Below are 15,982 nucleotides of genomic sequence, written 5' to 3'. Positions count from 1 at the left end.
GGATGTTTATACTTCTGTACAATCTTCATAATAAATATCCATTTGTAAAAGTTAGTCAATGTTAATTGGTTAAATGGAACTGAGGCACCAGTCAATGGTGCCTCACAGTGAAGAGAACACACCAGAATGGAAGCTCCAACCAATGTGAGTAGAAAAAGATATCCCCAGCCCAGATGTGGGTGGAGTTGTAGCTCTGGGAGAGTTAAACAAGAGCAAATTTCCACACACATAAAATGCTTTGCAAAATTTAGAAGTGCTACATAAATGCTAGTTTATAAAGTACTGCAAGGCATAAGCAATTACTCTAAGCTAATAATAATAGCTAACATAACAATAGCTAATGTTTATACTACTTGCGAGGCACTATGCTGGGCACTTTATAATTATGATTGAATTTGATCTTCACAACAATCCTGGGAGGTAGGTGCTATTATTACCCCCATTTTACCAATGAGGAGACTGTGACAAAGAGGTTAAGTGACTTGCCCAGGATCATACAGCTAGTAAGTATCTTAGGTCAGATACGAAGGTCCTCCTTACTCCAGGCCCAAGGCTGTATCCACAAGGCTACCTAGTTAAGAGTAACAGAATTGAAGATCTGCGAGAGTTTCCACACCAAGGGTTCCCCACATGGATTAAATCATTAATACAGTGGCTCTGTTAGTTAGCAAAGCAAACAATTCCTCAGCTTGGCATTCATAGACCTGCAGCCATCCACTGCCACCTTTGGAACCTCATTTTTCCCTGGCTATGCTTTAGCCAAGCCAATATCCTTGCTTCTCTCCCTGACACTTGCACATGATTCTTTAATCCCTAGCTTTAGTGGAAAAGCAGCTATTTCATAAATCACCATAGGAGAAATGTTTTTTAAAGTAATGAATACATGACGGCCCAGTTTTTCAGCAGCTTTGTGTGCATAAGTACGGCATTGTGTGTGTGTGTGTGTGTGTGTGTGTGTGTGTGTGTGTATGTGTGTGTGTTTCTGGTGCAGACCTATGATTTCACTGGTATATGAACTCCCACCACTGATGCAGGTTAGCAGTTCCCTTGTAACTTAAACAGAGACTTGTCTAGGGGCATTGAGAGGTTAAGCGACTTGCTCATAGCCACATAGCATAGACTTGAAGTCAAATCTTCCTAACCTTAGGTACCCTATCCAATGTAGGCTTCTCAGACTCAGCATTGCAGGTATGTTGTAAGTGATGGCTTTGATAAATAGTTCCATTATAATGTTGGCTTGTGTGTTTGAAGTGCCACGAACATGACGTACAATATGATTCTAAAACTTCTTAGTATGCCATTAAAGCAACAAATTTATGTGTCGATCCTGAAAATGCCAAATTTAAGTTTCTCTTGGTAGATTTAACTCAACCACATTTCCCAGAATGTCATTGATTAGACTGTTAAATGTTGACCTTCAGAGCTATTTGTGAAGTGGAGATAACTTTTTATGTCATTTGGAAATATTTCTTTTTTTCTTTCTTTTGCCAAATTCACTGACTGAAGCTGACCTTGTCCCCATTCCCAGACCCATGAATTGCTTGAGGCTGACCAGACCAGATCACTCCTAGCCTCTAACTATTTTGTAAATGTCCTAAACTCCCCACTCCTTCCCCCTCTATCCCCAAGTTTTCTCAATGGACTGGCAATAATTATGCAAAACAACTTACCTTGTGAAACTGTAGACTATCCCAACCCCTCTGCCCAAATACTTAATCATAACCCCATCCAGGCCTCTCTTTAGGCTCCCCAGCACTTGCTGCTGTGTGGAACCCCAGGTGCACCTCCTTGCCCCAACTAAAGATCTTAATTTTTGTGGTATTGGCTGCCTTCTTGTTAATCCAGGTTGATGCTTTGTTTTTTCTTTCATTCCCTTTATTTCTTACTTTCCTTTTGTTTCTCTCTTCTTCTTTCTCTTCTCTCTTCTTCCCTCCTTTCCTCTTTCTTTCTTCATTCCTTCCTTTCTTTCTCTGATTTTTTAAGAAGGCAGAAAAAGAATAATATATTTTAATAACATATCTTAGAATAATATATATTTAGAGCCAGAAGGAACCCTTGCGGTCAGTCAGTCTAACCTTTTCATTTTACTGGCAAGGAGACCAAGACCTAGACAGATCAAGTGTCCAAGGTCACCATAGGTATCAAGCAATAGAGATATTATGTTTCTTACTGGCTCCTGAGTGATATTGTAAGCTGCTGGAGAGCAGGATACTTCTTCAAATCCTTCCCAGTTCCTAGCATTGTCTCGCTTATAAGAGCAAATATTTATATGAGACAACATGACTAGCAGATAGACTTTGTAGCCAGAAAGATCTGACTTCAAGTCCTATTCCCATCCCCTTCCCCCCCCCCCATCCCCAATATTGGTTATATGACCATAGGCGCGAGCTTTAACCCCTTAGTTGCCCCGGGGAACTTTCTAAAGTGATAAATTACGGGTGAGGCCAAGTGTTTGTATTTGTGTGTGTGTGTGAGAGTGTGTTTGTAAATGCTGAACTCTCACCATTATGCCCTGGGTGTAGTGGCCAAAGAACAGCTCAAGAGCTCTCAAGAGCGCTGACTGAATCAACACTGTGCTTTTCTCTTTATATTTATTCTGTAATTATATTGTGTTGCATTTATTACGTCCTCATTGTCTCTCCCTTTAGAATGTGAACTCCTTGTGGGTAGGGATTTTTTCATTCTTGGTAACACCTAGCCCAGTTAAGTAGAAGCTTGATAAATGTTTGATTGACATTTGCACGTCTTAACAGAGCTTTGGTTTCTACGAAGCAATATTCCTAGCCTAGCCTTTTCAGCTGGACTGTGTTGTTGCCCTAAGTCCCATACAAATGGTTTGCACACCCTACTGCTTGCATATTGAGCAAACATTCAAAATAAACCAATGAGAACAATGCAAGGGGCAGTTGCCAGGACTTGCTAACTGATGTGCTTTCAGTGAATGACTACTTGCTGACTCAGAATGGAAGGGAGGGACAGAATAAAATTCCACTCCCTGTTCTGTAGCATTTGCCAACCTAGCTACTACTATCCAAAGTACACGGCAGGATCATAGATGGTAATGGTAATGGACCCTTCTCTGTTTTGCCCAGTGTGCTCCTTTGCTGTGTCATTCCTTCGGCAAGAGGTGAGATTAAATTCAAGCCTTGAAGGGAGAATGAACAATGCAGTCATGCACAACGTTTCCAGGGCTGGGTGTCTAGGACCAGGGGGCAAACAGATAACCACCCTGCACTGAAATTTGGCTCCAACCAGTCTGATATCCTCAGTTGGTTATATTTATGCATCACTTGGAATCCCAGGGTAATTGCAAATGCTATCCCTAAGTGAACATGACAAATATCTGTTCCCCAACCTTAGATAAGAGAAAAGCCGTGGAAACTGCCTCAGGGCTGTGTGTCTGGTTAAAAGTCCTTTTCCTGTTGGAGCAAGAAAAGGAAGCTGTAATTTAGGGAAAGTTCAGGATAGTGTAATGGAAAGATCACTAGATTTTGGACACCTGCGGTAAGGCCCAGGGACAATTGCTGGCTCTGCCACTTACTACCTCTGTGACTTCAAGTAAGTCATTTCAGTTCCCTGTTGCCTCAATGTCCTTAGCTGCAAAATGAGGTGGTTAGAATAGATGATTTCCTGTTTTTCATTGTTTCCTCCCTTAATTTCTCTTCTGGGACTTCATTCCCTCTTCTATAACTGGATTCGAAAGGTATGAACCAGGCATCTAAGACGATACTTAATGACATTCACCTCAAGATGGGCTTGTTTTCTTTTTCTTTTCTCCTATTTTCAACATCTCTCTTCTTTTATTCAGTCTTCTCTCCTCCAAGGAATTACTTAACCCATTGTTTGATTGCAGGCCTCAAGCTGGACTAATACCAGTCTGTCAGAAGCATAGCCAGGAGGACCTAGTATGAAATGTGGCGAATTTCTGAAAGCTGAGCTAGAACTTCCATGCCTACCACAGGAAATAGCTGCTAGGCTGGGCTGGGATGGGCTCTGGTATGCTCCCTGGCTTTGAGGCTTTCCACTTCACCAGAATGGGTGCTGAACTGCAGGAAGCATTGTCAACAAGAACCAGCCCCCACTCCCTTTCATTGTTAAAGCTTCTGGCTTACTGGCCTGCCCTGCACAAAAGATCTGTTGTAGGGAAGTATAAAATATTTAATTTAATCCACTTATGTGTCTGTTCAGTGTTTATTTTTCAACTGTGTGGCTGTGTCTACTGGATGCCAAAACCATCTGTCTGTCGATTCAGTCAATTTAGTTTAAAAAAAAAGTTAAACTAGTTTTTAGTGTTTTGTGGACACCAAATATTTATTTGATTTTCTATAGTTTTAATTATCACATTTCTTTGTAAGAACTCTGCATGCTTACATAGCCCTTTAATATTTAGAAAATGCTTTCGTCCCAACAACCCTGTGAAGTAAGTAATAAAAGTATTATTATCCCCATATGACAAATGAAGAAACTGAATTTAAGAGAAGTGACACAACTAGTAAATCTTAGAACACAGATTTTAAGTCTAAATTTGATACTGGGTAGAGTGTTCTTTCTAACTAGGTTATACTATTCTTTACATCACTGTCCGTTTTTCAGTTAAGGTCTTTAGCATGCACAGTTACTTTTTAAATTGCTATCTACAGAGCCACATGTACACCAAAATTACCCTTACTGGAATGTATCTTATGGAGCACATCAATTAGTTAAGTAGCATTTATTAGGCACCTACTATGTGCCAGGTACAGTGCTAAGCACTGGGGATTAAAAAAAGAAGGCAAAAACCCCCAAAACAGTCCCTGCTTTCAAGGAGCTTAGTGGAATAGGAGACACAACATGCAAACAATGAAGTATAAACAAGATACGTGTAGGATAAATTGCAGATAGTCTCAGAGGGAAGGCACTAAGATTAAGGAGGACTGGAAATGGTGAGATTTTAGCTGAGATTTAGAGGAAGTTAGGAAAGCTCAGAGGCAGAAGTGACATGGGAGAGAGTTACAGACATGAGGGACTACCAGTGAAAAGGCTCAGAGTCAGAAGATGGGGTGTTTTGTGAGAGAAAAAGCAAAGAGGCCATAAAGTATATGCTGAACCAAGTGCTTTGAGATGACGAATATCCTTATTAGTCCCTTGGTTCCATGAGGGCAGCAAAGGGTCGTTGCATCAAGAGGATACTACTGTAAATACAGAGCAACTAAAGCCTGGTCTAGATGAATTTGTGACTATATCTCAAAAGTTCTAACTGGTTCTTCTGCTTTCTATTTCTTTCCTGAGCTTACGTATCTGAACAAAGATCCTGAGATGGATGTGTCCAGACTTGGAAACACTCTTGTGAATTGGGCAGGTTGGAAGCTCTTGGGACCTCAGTTATTGCTGGCTATGCTATGGAAGGAATCCCTAACAGCTCTTCCAATGTTCCTTGGAGAAGATGACTACTGGGAGAAGGATGGACTTATTTCTTGGTTTGGCTTGCCAGAAAATGTGGATGCACCTTGAAAGAGTGATTTAGAAAATACAGAGCAAAGATGAGGGTTAAATGCCAATTCAGCAGTCCAACAGAGTACTTTGTTTTGCTATTTAAGCATCAACTCCTGGGAGACTATGACAGTAGTTGTAGGTAATTATTGCTACTTTTAAAAGTCTTTGCTAATGCATGCTTCTAAGTCTCTTGTGTGTTAAGCATTTCTTTTATGTGGAAGAAATAAATAAGTGTCCTATAACCCATTGCACATTGAGTACCTTTCTAATCCCACCCTTTAGGGAGACACTAGACACAAGTAAATCTAAGCTTTAAGTGATTGATCCCAGGGTTCTGGGGTTGGGCTATAAGCAGTGAAAGAATTTGTGTGGGTCAAGTCAACACACATTTATTAAGTGCTAGGCATTGAGCTAAATGCTGGGATCACAAAGAAAGATGAAAAACAGGGAGACAACATGCAAATAACTATGTACAAGATAAATTGGCGGTGATCTCAGAGGGAAGGCATTATCAAGGAAAGGCTTCTTGCAGAAGCTGGAATTTTAATTGAGAGAAGAGGGCCAACATGGTAGAGGAATGTTTCACAGTAAGAAGGTCCTAGATGAGGAAAATCTCAGTGTGAGAAGGCAGCTTAGAGATATGAGCTTGGAGGTCTAGAGAAAGGTTAGAGCTAGATAAGTAGATCTGGGAATCATCTGAATTCAGATAATCATTGAATCCATGGGAACGGTTGAGATTACTAAGCATAACAGCAAAGAGGGAAAAGACTAGAGGGTCCAGGAAAGAGGCCTAGCTTGGGGACACCTGTGGTTAGCAAGTATGACCTAGATGAAGATCCAGCAAAGGGGACTAAGAAAGAATAATCAGACCGGGACTTTTCAGGGCAGGATTGGCTAGAGGAAGAGGGGAAAAGGAACCTGATTAAAGAGAAGAGCATGGAGGTAAACTGGTTCACCATGGGTCAAGATGGGGAAGAAAGGAGTATATAGACAGTAGATAACCTGGGAAAAAACTGAGGGGTAGAGGGATTGCAGGTCACAGTGAGGATGAATAACAAGGAAAGGTGGAATGACAAAAAATTGTAATCAGATACAAGAATTTCAGAGTTAATGAAAACAGAGGTGGAATATTTGTAGGTGATGGCAAAATCAAGGGTTTGACCATGCCTGTGTGGCAAGGTAGGATAGAGGAAGAGGTCATGAGAAATGAGTAAATTGAGGAACTGGGAGGTTAGGGGAGTATCCCCTTGTTCAAGGGTAGGAATTGGGAAGGAGAGAAAGACCAGACCATATACTAGGCTCTGAACACATTGAAGAAGGAAAGAGAGAGTCCTGGAGTTTGGTCAATAATAGTTAGTAGAATACTGAAAGAATTGGGTAAATATTGGATAAATATAAGGATTGAATGATCCTCAAAGGAGGAGAGATTACTGAGTGATGGTGGTAGGGTGAGAGTCTGGCAATGGTGAATAAGAAGGATTCTGATTCTCCCATCACAACTAGTATTCACTGGAAAGGGGGTATTAGTGAAAGTGTAACCAGTCCTGGAAGGGGTGGCCAAGGTTCGCATGTTATTAGGAGGGAACCAGGTCTCAATGAGTTCCAGAAGATGGAAGGAATGAGAAAGGAAAAAGTTTAAGATGAAAGCAAATTTGTTTCCTGTGAGGAAAGCATTCAAGGCAGCATGGTGGAAAGGATGGGTAGATATTAAGTGAGATACTGCAGGGAGGAGGTCAGATTGAGGGGGATGGAATCCAGAGAACTGGCAGTAGGGATTGGGGAGGAAGGTTTGTACAATGACAGCTAGGGGTTCAGAATCATTGAGATGAATAGAGCTTGCTAATCACTAAGGAATGAATTCAAGTAGGTCATCATCCTCAGAGGGCCAGGAAGCCTGCAGAGGTCGGGCAGATTGGAAGGTGAGCCTGGAGAAGGCTGATGAGATGATTGATCCAGACATGTACCCTCTTCCTGAGGTGAGGGTAGAAATGGAACAAGCTGGAGTTTATGGATCCGTAGGACAAGGAGAGGGCAAGTTCTCCAGCTCTCTAGGGTCCAACAGTGGAGGTTATTTGTATTGTTACAGCTTCTTAATTAGAATCATAAAACAACAGAACCAAAAGGGACCTTCCTCATTATCTAGGTCACTCCTGATTTAAAGCTAGAATATAGAGATGCGCACAGGTAAAATGTCTGGCCCAGACTGATGTAGCCAAATAATGGCATAGTCAGGACTAGAACCCAGATCTCCCTATTCCCCAGTCTAATGGTCTTTCTCATATACAAGATAAGTGTCTTGTTATGATGATTTTGTTAAAATTCAACTGATGTTTATGAAGAGCCTACTATGGGCAAGTGTAAGAATACAAAGATAAAAACCACAAGTTTAAGTCCACAATGAAAAAGGAAATGGGTTAAAATGGAGGGAGGGGTAGAAGAGAAGGATGGACCAGGAAGGCTTTACTGGGAGGTAACCAGCTGAGCAGAGCCTGGAGAAAGATAAGGATTCTGAGAGGCTGAGATACTAATAATTATGATAGTTGACACATACAAAGAGCTTTATATATATTATGTCATTTCAGCCTCACAATAACCCAGTGAGGTGTTGATACGCCTATTTTCTATATGAGAGAATTGAGTCTTACAAAGGTTAAATAACTTGTCCAGGGTCACATAACTACAAAGTATCAGAAACAGTATCATGAATCCATTTCTCTTGACTCTATGACCAACGCTCTAGCCCTTGTACCACCCTGTCCCGGAGGAGATAGGGGACCACTTGGGTAAGAGAATGGAGAGAGAAGATGGAATGCTGAGTTGGGGGAATGGTAAATAGTCTAATTTGTCCATAATAGAATAGATGAAGGAGAATAATATGAAATAAGACTAGTAAAATAGGTTAAAGGGACACTGTAAAGGCCCTTGAATTCCAGGCTGACAAGTTTGTATTTTGTCCTATAGAAAATGGTGAGCCACGGAAGGATTCTGAAGCAAAAGAGTTATTTGGTCTGATCTATGCCTAAAAAGACTCTTTTGGCTGCTGTATGGAGAACTAGGCCTGCTGGGTGGCACAGTGGATATAGTGCTGGGCCTATAGTTAGGAAGACTCATCTCTCTGAGTTTAAATTTGGCTTCAAACACTTACTAGCTATGTGACTCTGGGTAAGTCACTTAACCCTATTTGCCTCAATTCCTCCTCTGTAAAAATGAGCTGGAGAATGAAATAGCAAACACTACAATATCTCTGCCAAGAAAACCCCAAATGGGGTCACAGAGAGTCAGACAAGACTGAAAAATGACAACAACAAACATGGAAAATTGGGGCAGCTAGGTGGTGCAGTAGATAGAGCACTGGCCCTGAATTCAGGAGGACCTGAGTTCAAATCTGACCTCAGACACATAACACTTACTAGCTGTGTAACCCTGGGCAAGTCACTTAACCCTCATGGCCCAACAAACAAACAAACAAACATGGAAAATTAATTGAAGAAGGGAGAGATTAGAAACAGGAAATTGATCAGGCAGTTATTCTGATAGTTTAGGTGAAATGTGATGAAGACTTGGACAAGAGACATGGAAGAGAGAAGGAATCTGTGGGTGAAAGATAGGATTCATTCTGGACATGTTGAGTTTGAGATGTTAATAGGAATCCCAGATGGAGATATTCAGCAAGTATTTGTCAGAGCTCAGGAGAGAGATTAGGGCCACACGTAGAGAGAGGTTTGGGACTTGCCTGTGTAGGGATAGTATGCTTCGATCTGCATTCAAACTCCCTAGTTCTTTCTTTGGTTGTGGATAGCATTTTCCATCCTGAGACTTTTGGAGATGTGTTAGGTCCTTGCATTGCTGAGAAGAGCTAAGTCTTTCAAAGCTGGTTATCGTACAATGTTGCTGTTATTGTGTACAACATTCTCTTGGTTCTGCTCACTTCACTCAGCATCAGTCCATACAAGTCTTTCCAGGTTTTTTTGAAGTCTGCCTGCTCATCATTTCTTATAGCATAATAGCATTCCATTACATTCATATACCATAACTTGTTCAGCCATTCCCCAACTGATTGGCATCTCCTCAATTTCCAATTCTTTGTCACCACAAAAAGAGGTGCTATAAATATTTTTGTACATTTGGGTCCTTTTCCCATTTGTATGATCTCTTTGGGATACAGCCCTAGAAGTGCTATTTCTGGGTCAAAGGGCATGCACATTTTTATAGCCCTTTGGGTACAGCTCCAAATTGCTCTCCAAAATAGTTGGATTATTTCACAAGCCCACCAACAATGCATTAGTGTTCCAATTTTCCCACATCTTCTCCAACATTTATCATTTTCCTGTTTTATCATGTGGTACCTCAGAGTTGTTTTGATATGCATTTCTCTAATCAATGAACCAGGATAGTCTTGAGAATTATTCATGATTAGGAGGCAGGAGATAGATGATGAACTAGCACAGGAGACTGAAAAAGTGTAATCAATTAGATAGAAAATAATCCAGGAGAAACTATTATCACAGGAGTCAAAGGAGAAAATATCCAAGCAGTGGTCAACAGTGGTAAAAGCTACAGAAAAATGGAGTGTAAGGACAGAGAAAGACTAGTAGATTTAGCAGTAAAGCAATTATTGGTGACCTTGGAGAAAACAATTTTTCATGAGTCATGGGGTTGAAAGCCTTCTTGGAAAGGACTGCAAAGAAGATGAAGGGGAAACATTTAGAAAAGATAACTTTTTCTAGTAGTTTACCAGTGAATGTGAGAGAGTATCAAAGCTCTATAAGATAGTAGGGTAAAAAGTAGTTTTTATTTTGTTTTTTTTCTCCCCATATCAGTTATGTTGTGAAAGAAAACACAGAACAAAAAAAAACTACCACAAAAAATAGAGTGAAAAATAGTATGCTTTGATCTGCATTTAGATTCTATCAATTCTTTCTTTGAAAGTGGATAGCACTTTTCATAATGAGTCCTTTGGAATTGTCTTAGATCATTGTATTGCTGAGAAGAGCTAAATCTATCAGAGTTGATCATGGCACAATGTTGCTGTTATTGTGTACAAAGTTCTCCTGGTTCTGCTCACTTCACTTTGCATCAGTTCATGGAAGTCTTTTCAGGCTTTTCTGAAATCATCCTGCTTGTTATCTCTTATGGCACAATAGTATTCCATTACAATTATGTACCACAACTTGTTTGGCCATTCTGCAATTAATGGACATCCCTTCAATTTCCAATTCTTTGCCACCACAAAAAGAGATACTAAGCTCTTTGAGAAAGCATGGAGAGGGGACAGCTAGATGGTGCAGTGGATAGAGCACCAGCCCTGGATTTGGGAGGACCTTAGTTCAAATCTGGCTTCAGACACGTAACACTTACTAGCTGTATGACCCTGGGTAAGTCACTTAACCCCATTGCCTAGCCAAAAAAGAAAAAGAGAGAGGGAGAAAGCATGGAGAATTGGAGGCCGCCATTTTATCGGTGGGTAGAGATAGATGGAGTAAACTTCAAAAGAAGAGTTTTGAAATGATGGATATAGGGTAAAGGTTTGGAACTGTCAGCAGGGAGCAAGGAGAAAGCCTTTCAGCCCAGTCTAATTAGCAAACAGAGAATGAGAAACTGAGCAGTCTATATTGGAGAGAGTATACTGGAGGCCAGGATGCAGTATTTTCTGGAGAAAAGCTGAATTTTCATGAATGTCAGAAGAATGAAAGAGTGCAAGATGAAGATGTAGCAGGGATAAAATACTCCAGATTGAGCATACTTGAAGGCAAAAGGGAGCCACTGAAAAAGCTCAGCTCCACACATTCTCCATGGGATAAGAGATCTAAGATGAAGGGTGTTTGTTGACAATGGAGTTTGTTAACAATAGAGTTAACATAGAGTATTCCAGAGGGAACAATGGAATATTAAGACAGAAGAACATGTGTACTATGATGGGCCAAAGTTGGGGAGAGGTAGCAGGGTTAAAGAATTTTTGCCTTAACAAATGGTGACTCTAAATCACAGGAATCAGGGATCAGGAAGTCAGAGTTTGCCACTATGGTGAAAGAAACCTACCTCCAGGGTTCTGTTATGATGAGCACAGCATGATGCAGAGGATCTGAGGGTGGCAGTTGGAGGAATGTAGCTAGTGGAGGAGGGGTGGGAGGGTGGGGAGGATAGGTAGCATGGAGGATAGAAGTAACATGTAATTCCAGTCAGCTATCTGGGTTAGTAAACACTTGATGACCTGTGAACACCATTTCCCTGGGCTACATTGAACTCACAATCTGCCAGATATTATGATTCCCTGAAGATGTCTTTAATATATACTTATGAGAGACTCTAAAAGTACAACAAGCATCTGGCTGCAGACCTGAGCCCTTCAAAGTAGAAGCCGTCTAGAACCTTTGGCCCCAACTTTAAAATTCAGCTTTGGTGAAGGATAAGAATTCCCTTTGGCCTAGTGTCTCTCCTGCACCTTGTTCCCTGAGGCTAGGGATGTCTTATGGTTTAATCATTATGATGATTAAGATGATTTATCATTGCTTCTGAGCAATTGTTCAAGAAACATTTCCTCTTTAGTTTTCTTTTACTTTCCTTCCAAATTGTACACCATTTGGCTAGACTTAGGATATAATTAAAGCAACCAATATGCTAGATTTCAGCAGGACAAGAAACAGTTGTCTCTATGTCTGCTCTATGGAGCAACCTCCTGAAAGCAGCTGTCATAGACCCCGTCACCATTTTCTTGGACTTTCCAAGTTACCTTGTGCATTAGTTTCAGTTGTGTCCAACTCTTCATAACCTCATTTGGGGTTTTCTTCAAGAAGACACTGGAGTAATTTGCCATTTCCTTCTCCAGATCATTTTCCAGATGAGAAAACTGAGGCAAATAGGGTTACATCACTTGCCCAAGGTCACACAGGTAGTAAGTATCTGAGGCTGGATTTGAACTCAGGTCTTCCTGACTCCAGGCCCTGAGCTCCATCCACTGCACTACCTAGCTTTCCCTGTGTTTTTATGTCTAGCTATTAAATTTGCATCTCGGCTGAGTCTCCTTCATTTTTCTATACAACAAACAATGATCTAGGAGATGCATATGCTGGAGGACAGACACTTCAGAAGTCTTCATCTTAAAATTCTCTTTCCAAACTATTCCTACTCTCTTAAAAACCCATGGTTCTGATAAACCATTCAAACATGATCTGTCTTTACTATGCTTGTACCTTATACTGTGGCAGTGTTGTACAAGCAGAAACAGCATTGAACTTGAAGTTAAAAAAAAACACCACAAAACTTATATTGTGTCTAGTAGCTCTGCCTAGCTGTGCATTAATTGCTTCTCAGGGTTATTATGAGAAAAACGGACTTACAAGGTTTTTATAAATTTGAGATCTTATTATGAGTTCTTCAGCTAAGAATACTCCCAACTCCCCTTCTCCCTCAAACACACACAATAACAATGAATTCACATTTCTGAGTACTCACAATGGGGGTAAGGAAAAACAGCGTTATATTGGTTTATAGAAGACAGAGCTTAGGGTTTGAAGCAGACCTAATCCCTCTGATTAATAGATAATCCACAATTTCATCCTTCAATAAACTTTTAATCAAATAATCTACCTTACATCACCTCTTGAAAGGCAGATTAATTGCTTGCTGGTATATGCAGAATTTAGAGCAGTGGGCAATTGGCCAATAAGTGTTAAGAGGCTGGTGAGGTCTATGAGGGCTCATAACTCAGAATAACTCTTCCCATGATCCATAGAACATTCATTCTCCTCTGAAATACACAGGACAACAAGTGTATGGGAAAGCTTAGGTCAGCTAAAAATATGACATCTACTAATGACCTAAGTAGGGGGGAAGTATTAGGAATTAATGAATAACATTGAGAGAGAAAGAAATGGATGGATATATAGACAGGCAAGAGCCCATTTATTAAAAATCCCTTTCATAAAAACACTTTGTAAACTTCCTTCTGAACAAGCCTTGCATATACATTTGTAATAATCAATCTTGGGCCCAGTAAAGAGATGAAGAACTGGACCTCCCTCCTTTTCCTAAAGAAGTCAGTACTATGAATGTGGAATGTGATACGTATTGTCAGATGTTGCTGTGTTCGTTCACGTTGCTTAACTGTTTCTCTGTTACAAAAGAAGGCTCACTGAGAGTGGGTTTTATAAATATAAAAAGGCATTTATGAAACTTAAGAATGAAAAAAATAGCTACATGGACATTAGCTTATGTAAAACATAAGGGAAAAGTAAATCTAGGGGAAAAGAAAATGATCCCAAAGCCTCAAATAAATCATTTTTGTGTTATTCGCAATAATCTTTTCTTCCATTAGATTGGACAAAGTTTAATTGCACTTGTGTATGCCTAATCCTTGTGTCTGAGGCTTTCTCTTAGAAGGGCCCATATATACTTTAGGAATGTCAATACTTTCCTGGTTCATTGTCTCCTCCTGGGTATAATATGCTCATTAATGCAGGTATGGGGAGCAGAACCAGTTTGGTGGGGTGAAGGCACAAGCCTTTTGAAAGACTTGGGCATACAGCAAGGGAGAAGCAGATCCCTCTACATATATACACATCCCCTGAGGAGAGGGTCAGACATATAGTCATGATAGATTTTTCAAGGTTTTTGCATAAGAATAATGGGAAACAAAATTAATTTTCAGATAGAATCTATGCTTTTATAAAATTGGCAATGGTGAGAAGCTGCAGTAGCATAGGTTTAAAAGGTCTCTGCGATCTGACTTATTTTACTTTTATTTTCATTTTTCTTTGTCTTTAATCTCCCTCTAAATATTTCAGTCTGGCTTTTTACTGATATATGGCTATTACAAAATGACTCAGTCCATCATTCAAACCTTAAATCACATTTCATTAAAACACCTATAAAATATTTATTATTTCAATTTATGAAATTATGCACTTTGCAATAATTGCCTTGGGATATGAGCATAAAGTTTAAAAATATTCAGTAAGTTATATGAAAATATAAAAGCCTTTAGCTCCAAGATAAATGTGTGCTTTAAACATTAAACAATTATTTAAATCATTTTTAAAAGCAGCTTGGACAAAATATTCTTTCCTAAGGGGAGGCTAGTTTAAATAGATAAATCTTTTACCAAAGTCTGAAAGACAGCAAGCTGATGCTTTATCTGAACCAGGATAGGCAGGGAGTTACATAAACAAAAGCCCTCCATGGTTGGTCCCTCTGTAGCCTCCAGTTTCTAGTAGATGGAATTTGGGAGTTTTAAGTAGGAGTGCCTAGCCTGATCTTAATTGCAGCAGTGGTGCACAGGGAAAAAGAAAGGTAATCACCAAGGTAACCAAAACTCAAACCACTTAAGTCTTCCTAGTCAACACTTAGAATTCTCAGAAGCGAATAGCCAGTTAGTTCAGGCCCTCTAAGAACCAGTTCGGTTGCATACTTTCAAAGTTCAGTATTTCAGAGGAGAGGGAGAAAACAGTTTTAAGTTTTAGCTTGATTTTTCAGACCTTCTAAATTCTGTTTCTGTTCTGGGCAAATATTTGCACTTTGCACAGCCACCACTGACTTCATTGAACCCACTAGAGGCTAATCATCATTTACTGCTGCTGATCTTTGCCACTTTGCTATAGAGATAATGAGCTCAGGAAGCTCTGAGAAGCCTCTTTGGTTTTAATCAGCCACAGAGTCATGGTTATGGTAATCGTGCCTATTGTAGAGGGTATTATTTAGGGGATGGAAAAAAAACATAGGTGCTTAGAAGCAGGTAGCAGCAGAAACTAAGTTATTAGATTTTTTTAACCAGTGTAAAGGTAGACCTGAGATCTGAGAAACAACTTTGAAGAGAAGTCATAGAGATAAAGGAATCTATAGATTGGAAGCTTTCCTAAGGACACATTTAGACTAATCCCTAGGCCAAACTATACCCGTGCCACCCAAAACTGGTAGCTGAATCTCCCAGTAAAGCGACTCCACAATTTGAGTTATTTTAGTATTTAACAATGATTTTGACCAAACAGTTTTTCTTTATGTCTAATTTAAAGTTCTCTTGTTAGAGAACATTGTTGATATCTTCCTTCAACAAATTCTTCATAATTTTCAAAAACGGTTTCTAACTCAGTCTTTTCTACAAGTTCAGGCCATGTCTGTACATAGCAGGCTAACTATACTGAAGCCCAGCAATTCACTCACCTTGGTCATTTTTGCAATAAATTCTATTGACCACAGCAGCATTGATTATGTGCTTTTTTTTCCCCCTCATAAATTGTGGAGGTAGCACACATGACTAGAGTAGCTAAACTGAATTGATTCCTTTTACATTCAAGGATAAAATTAAAATCGCTCCAATTCCTTTAACTTTTGTTCATAGCGTAACTGGGGCCTGGTGAACATGAGCATTATGTTAGGCCAATATAATCCCCCTATGGAAGAGGTTAGAAAGCCTGCTTCCAGATATGATGGAAGGTCCCTGCTCCCAGTTTGAAGAATGGACAGACAGACATTCTGTAACTTGATTCTGGTAGGTTAGCTGTATGATGAAGATACA

At 39.9% G+C, this 15,982-nt stretch overlaps 1 long non-coding RNA gene across 1 annotated transcript; it reads left to right on the top strand.

The window, feature by feature from the left end:
* Positions 1 to 3,030: 3,030 nt before the first annotated feature.
* On the top strand, positions 3,031 to 5,714 carry LOC110192552 (uncharacterized). Its single transcript, XR_002320188.2, has 2 exons — positions 3,031 to 3,127; positions 5,269 to 5,714. It is a non-coding gene; the product is annotated as an uncharacterized LOC110192552 (long non-coding RNA).
* Positions 5,715 to 15,982: the final 10,268 nt, after the last annotated feature.

Source organism: Phascolarctos cinereus, unplaced genomic scaffold (assembly GCF_003287225.1).
Source record: "Phascolarctos cinereus isolate Bilbo 61053 unplaced genomic scaffold, phaCin_HiC Scaffold_726;HRSCAF=1367, whole genome shotgun sequence".
In the NCBI taxonomy this organism is placed as follows: domain Eukaryota; kingdom Metazoa; phylum Chordata; class Mammalia; order Diprotodontia; family Phascolarctidae; genus Phascolarctos; species Phascolarctos cinereus.
This window is presented reverse-complemented; position numbering and strand designations above follow the sequence as displayed.